General features: G+C 40.0%; 1 protein-coding gene across 1 annotated transcript in view; it reads left to right on the top strand.

Annotated features, from left to right (window-relative positions):
* Window positions 1–269: 269 nt before the first annotated feature.
* PTBP1 (polypyrimidine tract binding protein 1) overlaps window positions 270–6,505 on the top strand; it is a 24,591-nt gene continuing 18,355 nt past the window's right edge. The window contains exon 1 of the mRNA XM_009708722.1: window positions 270–540. The gene's annotated coding sequence lies outside the window, so the exon portion shown is untranslated. The remainder of the gene's footprint in view (window positions 541–6,505) is intronic.

Raw genomic sequence — 6,505 nt, 5'->3', positions numbered from 1 at the left:
TCTGTCTCTGGTACCACTGGAGCTCTAGCAGTAGTTGTCTTCACTATTTTGCCAGAGATGGCCTCTTTACAGCCTAGCAGAGGTGACTCCTCCGAATATGAGGTTGTTAAGAATTGTAGAAGTGAGTGTTGGTGATGGAGTTGACTCTTGACACTTTTGCTCTTGCTTTAGTCAGATTTGGTGGTCGAATTGCATCGCATTCCCGTGGAGAATGCAAGGCTGTGTTAACTGTGGGTTTTTTTGGTCTTAGCCCCCCGCGGCACCCTTGCAGAAAGAGCAAACAAGCTCCGCTATAGGAAGTGGAAGAGCTGCAGTCTTCTGGCACTGCTGGGTCTTGGGTCTCCACCATCACCATCTAATAGTTTTTCTTTGTATAAACTGTCCTTGGCTCACTTGCAGAGACAACTGTGCACTTTGACTTGCTTTTTTTCTTACTACTGTAAACTATGCTGGATATTTGTGGCAAACCTATCTAACTTTTTTAATCCTTTTCTTTCTTTTTTCTACAGCATTGTCCAAGATATAACAGTTGGTACAAAGGTAGGCACTTCTCACTTTTTCTCTCTTTTTACACTGCTCAGCATCTGACCTAGTTTTAGCCTCACCAAATGTAGATCTTCAGCTTTAAAGGGTTATTTCTGGTACCATGTAAAGTGGTTTTAACCAGAAGGTAATTTAGTTTCATGTGCATTTAAAACTTTTATTATGGCTCAGCATTTAGCTCTTGGCATTTGGACATTGATTATCAACTGACAGAAAAGAACTTCGTTGCATTTAGAAACAGCCCTTTCCCCTACTAAAATGTCAAGCCATGCTTGTTATTTGTGTGCTAGACAATGCATCTCAATGGAGAAATTAGTCCTTTTTCTTTTGGGAACTCAATTTCCTTTGTTTATGTGAATTCCTGTTCAGTTGTATGTCAAAAATCCTTCTGCCACAAAAAAATTGAGTGTTTAGCTGTTGATTTTTATCTCTTGCAAGTACAGTAAATATGACCTTTACCCTTCTAGTCTCAGGTTTTGAAAGTGCAGACTTAGCCCTGAAACTCAAAGTGCTGACAGGAGTCTCCTTATCTGCTGTGCGTGGTAATAGGCTGTTGTGTTCACAGGATAAAAGCTCATTCCTGTGAAATGTTAAACTGGAATGTGCAGGATAGACCGGCACTCCTTCATGTGTTAAATGTTTTTCATTTTACTTCGTGAACATTGTAGCTAATGCTCTGGGATCAGGATTACAGTAAGTTCAGCCCCGTGAGTTCTTTTTATTAGATAGCATGTGTGTGAGTGGTGGCCCTCAAAGTAGTAATCTGATAGCTTTTTTTAATGGCCCGAATTGTGTGTTGTTTTTCTTCATTATTAACAGAGTTGCATGTGGCAACTCAAATAGGCTGGTGAAATGATGCAGTGTGTGATAGGACTAATTTGAAATAGAGCTGGGCTTGTATAGTCTGAGCTCTGTTAGATCTACGTAAGTGAAGTAGAAGCATTAGAGAGAATTTACTCCTAGACAGCAAATAGTCTTTTGTATTGGAAGTACAAAACGAGATGTGACTGCTGTTAAGCATAGGCATGTTAGTGCTTTAGGGTTTCTGAGAAGCATTAAATGCATGAAGGAAGTCTATTTAATAGCTGTAAGGGAAAGGTTATTCTAACTTTTCCTTGTGTGAGAATCTGAAGTTTGAATTAACTGTCGTGCCATGACAGCGTCTGATTCTGGTTGAGAAAGCCATCTGCTGCAAGGAGTTCAGTTTGCCATTGGAGGAGGAGGAAAGGCTTGAACCTGGACAGTGAGGTTGCTTCATAGCCATTATAAAAGGTGGACTAAGTCGTCCCTTGACTGCTGTAGAGCAGTTTGGTACAACATCTTCTGGTAAACTGATTAATCCAGGTAAAAGTCCCCTTGGTTGGTTTTAACCATGTGTAATTTGCAGCTTTAGGTTTCTGCAGCTTTAAGAAGTGATTTTATATAACTTGACCGGGAAGATTCTGAAACTGTAATTGTAGACCTCTCAGTGAATCTCGAAGAGCTTCAGGATGTGGTACTGCATGCCTCATCGCTCCAGTCTGTGGGGTGATTTCAGTTCCTAGTGCTGTAAAGTCGGATGTCTAAAATGAGGACTGGGAGAAATCCCATCCCAAGTGCTTTCACTCCTAGCACAGGACAGAACTATAACGACCATTATGCCAGTTGTACAGTGGGGTGGGGAGTGTGTGAAAAATGAGATTTTTCTGGCAAGTCACACGAGGCAGGTTTTGAAAATTTGAACCAAAATTTGAACCAAATTTTAAAGAGTGGCAGAAGCAAAAAGGAAAGTTGAATCATCTTGATAAAGGTAAGTTTTAAAATTATTTTTGACATAGCCATGTTATCTGATTGTGTTTAAATAAGTTATTGAATGTGCCAGTGTAGATCATGTAATAGAAGTACGTTCTTTAATGTTATGGTGTAACATGTTATGCATGTCATGGATTTGCTTAGGTAAGTTAGATTCCTGTTTGTGCACAGCTAGGAACAAAGCGAAGGCTTGTCTTATGCCTACATCCGCTGTGTGGCTGGGTGCAGGTCCGCTGAGTGCAGTTTCCCCATACTCTGCTGCTTCTGTACTACTTAAGATCTCTGACTGCAGGACTCTTGCCTGGAGAGAGGTACAGGCCCTCTGTTTTGAAAAGCTGTGTAATCAAATAACGTATCAATTGCTTCTTAAAAATACTTACCTTTCTGGTAAGTGTAAAATCTCATTGGCTACAGCTCTTCTGAAATTTTGCTGTTGCTTTTGTATGTTGCTTCCACTTCAATCTAGCCTCCTTTGATTTGCCAATAAGTAGTTTGGAGGGACTGCGGAAGGTGGTTTCTGTAATATTGCAGAAGCATTTCAGTGTTGTCTTTGCTGAAATAACTACAGTGATAGAGCTCTGTTCATCCATCAGCATTTGTTTGGTCCCTGGGGTATCACTGAAATCACTTCAAGGATTGACTGATTCCCCACCTTCAGAAGCAGATGTTCTTTATAATTTCTCAATAACTTAAAATAATGCTGTGGAACTGTAGTTTTGTTGTCTGCTGACTTTAGAAAACATATTCATAGAGATGGGATTCAGATGGAGATAGGACTACTTTGCTAGTGTCCATTCTGAAAACTGTGCTCACAAGAGAGCTTGCTGGCTGAGCTTCTAAGTTAGACATGAAAATTTGAGCCGGAAAACTATTTTTAATTTGACGTGTAAACTTATTCTTTCTTGCCATGTATATACAAAGAGGGTAGGAATGGTGCTCCCATCAAGTTTGTTAAGGTATTAGACGATTACAATCCTCAAAAGCTGTCAGCTCTTGCCATACTTTAGGCAATATGTTACTGAGACACCAGTAGACCTTTTTGATGTTTGGAATGTCCCAAAGTTGGAGAATTCTCAGACAAGTAGGAAAAGTGCCTGTAACTTAAACCACTGCTGAGCAAATTGTCAAAGATAACTTATAGCGGCCTCATGGTTGTCTTCCTGCTCTAAGTGTTCCCAGTTGCCAAGTTTAACTTTGAAACCGAGGACTTTGTGAAAGTATGTATTAGTTTGCTCTACTTTATTGTTTTAAAAGGCAGGGTGCTGGCACCTCTTTTTAGGATTTTTTTGCATCCTTAATTTACATATTAAGGGTACTCACACCTGCTTCCATTAATTTTTCTAAGGTCTTCATTATATTTAGGTTCTGTGACTTAAGTCCCCAGATGTTCTAATGGCTTACTACTGTATTGCCTGGTGGTCTTGTTTTTAATCAGAATGGTAATTGTAGTAGCCATTCCCAGGCTTCACATTTAGCCTAGTCTGCAGGCTCTTCAGTTTAAAGTGTGTGAATTTATTTAGGAAGCTCATTACAATTCTGGTATGGGGCTCTTGATACACAGCCTTCTGGAATGTCCTGCAGATTAGAAACACATGATTTAAGACTTATTTCTTCCCATAATTTCATTGCTGTCTGAAAAGGAAGGAAGTATGGCTTTAAGATGGAGGCACTGTATTTGAACTCAATGGTACTGAGTCTGACCGCTGTAGTTGCCTCTTCTAAGTAATTTGATCAAGATCGCGCTCTGTATGTCCTTTCCCTTTCTTTAATTTGCCTAGATATCACTATCTCTTCAGTCTCTAATGGTCTCTGAGCAGGACTGACTTACTAGAAAGTGTATGAACTATGATACGTTGTTATTCTTTAAATGAAATTGCCTTTCAGTGATTGAAAAAGTCTCAGAATAGTTTAGGTGCTGAATGATCTTGTAGTTTCTTGGTTAAGTTGAGCTTTTTGTGAAAGGCTATGCTTCCAGAAACAGGAAGTACGCTTCTGTGGCATTTGAGAAGTTAATTTTTAAAACGGGGTTTGCTAGAGTGTGATACAGGCTGGCTGCATAGAAGTGATTTGTGATCAAGCCGGGATCTTTGCCATGGGAACAGTAATTACGGCTTCAGGCAGCAGGCCAAGAATGTTGTGAGGAAATTCCAGTCCCCTCCTATGGCTTTAGTGAGAGGCTGCAACAAGCTGGCTCTTGTGGCCTCCCGAACAGGCATGATCACACATGTAAGCCACATGTTGGTAGCAAGGGACGTGGATGGATGGTAGTGTATTTTGGCAAGCATTGTCAACTGGATTTGGTAAATAGCTTGGTCTAATCTGTGTTAGTGTTGCACACAGTTTTTGTGCACCTGTGCCTTCAATTTATAGATAACTGTCCTTCACAGGGCAACTGGTAAGCCCTCTGGTTGGATTATGGAAACTGTTTACATCTGTATTAAGTTAACAGGAATTTAAACTATTGATTGAAGCACGGGCGCTGAGCAAGATTGCTACCACAGGCTTATCAGCTATTAGATCTGTTTAAAGCAGTTTCTCCATCACATCTAAACCAATTTTTTTTTATGTAGAAGCTAGCTCAAATTACTTGCACTTGGAAAGGAAACAAGCTGTGACTCCTGTTGTAGATGAAATTGTGTGAAATTTTCTAGAAAATGATCAGTTCATAAAATGGTTGTAAAAAAATACGCAATTTTAACCTCAGGCCTACTTTGCACTCAATCTGTGATTTAAAAAAATAGCAAAATATTTAACACGTGAATCTGTTCAACTTTATCTTTTTAATCCCACAAGTGTTAGGATGTACTCTGCTTTCTGAGATACTGAGATCTGTTTCAAGTATTGTCAAACTAGAAAATGTAAATGTGCTGGTGCCACATTTTTTGTCCTCTCACTAGCAAGAAGAGTAAGCATTATTTAATCTCAAATGCTATATGGTTCTGGTATAGCTGTCTTTCAAGGTTCATATGAAAACTTGTTGAATACTGTGCTTAGTTCAGCAAGTGTGTTTTGGTAATCCCAGTGTAATGATTACTTGGTGTTTGCCAAAGCAGATTGAAATTATTACACAATTGCAACTTAGATATCTGAGATTGAATTAGCATGGAGTTCCTTCTAAACCTGCGCGTTCAATTTGCCCTTTTACAGATTTGCGCACAAAATGTTCTTTCACAGGTTCCTGTTTCCCAAAGTGACTCATCCAGCAGTATTTCTTTCTGATAGTGTTTGTATTAAGCTTTACCAAGGACCTCTCTGCTCCACTGCAATGATTTAAAAAGCTCAAGGTTGACTACTAGTTAAGTTTCAACTTGGGAACAGTGTATCATAAAGCTTGGGTGTGTGCTGCCCTACAAAGCGAGAATGACTGCATTACTGAAGTACTTGGAGTTTAGGAATTTGGGGCTATTTAGAATGGCCACACCTTTTATTTGCTCAAAGGGCAGGTTTGTTTCGCAGAGTGTCTCCATAGTAGCAAAGGCTGAGAAAGAAAGTCAGGGAGGGGCTGATGAGATGAGTGGGCCGAGGATCCGGCTTTGCTCTAGAGCTGCTGTGTGCTTGAGCTCATAACGCATTTTATTGCAACATCTCACGTCAGCTTGTGTGAGCAGTTGCTTTAATGTAATGTTTAAGTTTCTCGTGTCTTTTAGGAACCCAAAAGTCTATCTACTTACTATAGAAATGGTACCAGCTACTGTGGCAGTACATATGGTAGGGAAATTTTCCTAAGCGGTATGTTCTTTGCAATGCTCTGACCAGCTAACCTAGTTTCAAAGATGCTGAAAATGTGTGTGTGTACCCAGTATGCTATCGTGAATCTTAGTGGGGAGTTTACCAAGCTGGCTCTTTTCTAAAGGTATTAGACTAAATCTTGCCCAGACAAGAGTGAGGTTATAACAATTTAAAAAGCTTTATGTGGTAGGTGACAGGTGTTTGCTGGCCCCAGCTGAACAGAGTGTAGTTTTAAAAAAGCATGTACTCTAAGCCTGCCAGATAGGCTAATGCCTCCACCACAGATTTGCTGTATCAATGTAATATGCTGACTACTGGGTCGGGTTTAATATAAATTATATAGGGGTTTCTGTATTTGAATTGGTACATAAAAATCAGCCATGAGCAATTTGGTGAACTAAATTGATCATACACCACACCCCCCACCCACCCCCCCCCACAC

The sequence above is a fragment of the Cariama cristata genome, unplaced genomic scaffold, assembly GCF_000690535.1.
Source record: "Cariama cristata isolate BGI_N322 unplaced genomic scaffold, ASM69053v1 scaffold42210, whole genome shotgun sequence".
In the NCBI taxonomy this organism is placed as follows: Eukaryota; Metazoa; Chordata; class Aves; order Cariamiformes; family Cariamidae; genus Cariama; species Cariama cristata.
The sequence above is the reverse complement of the archived record's forward strand: the minus strand, read 5'-3'. Positions and strand labels throughout refer to the sequence as shown.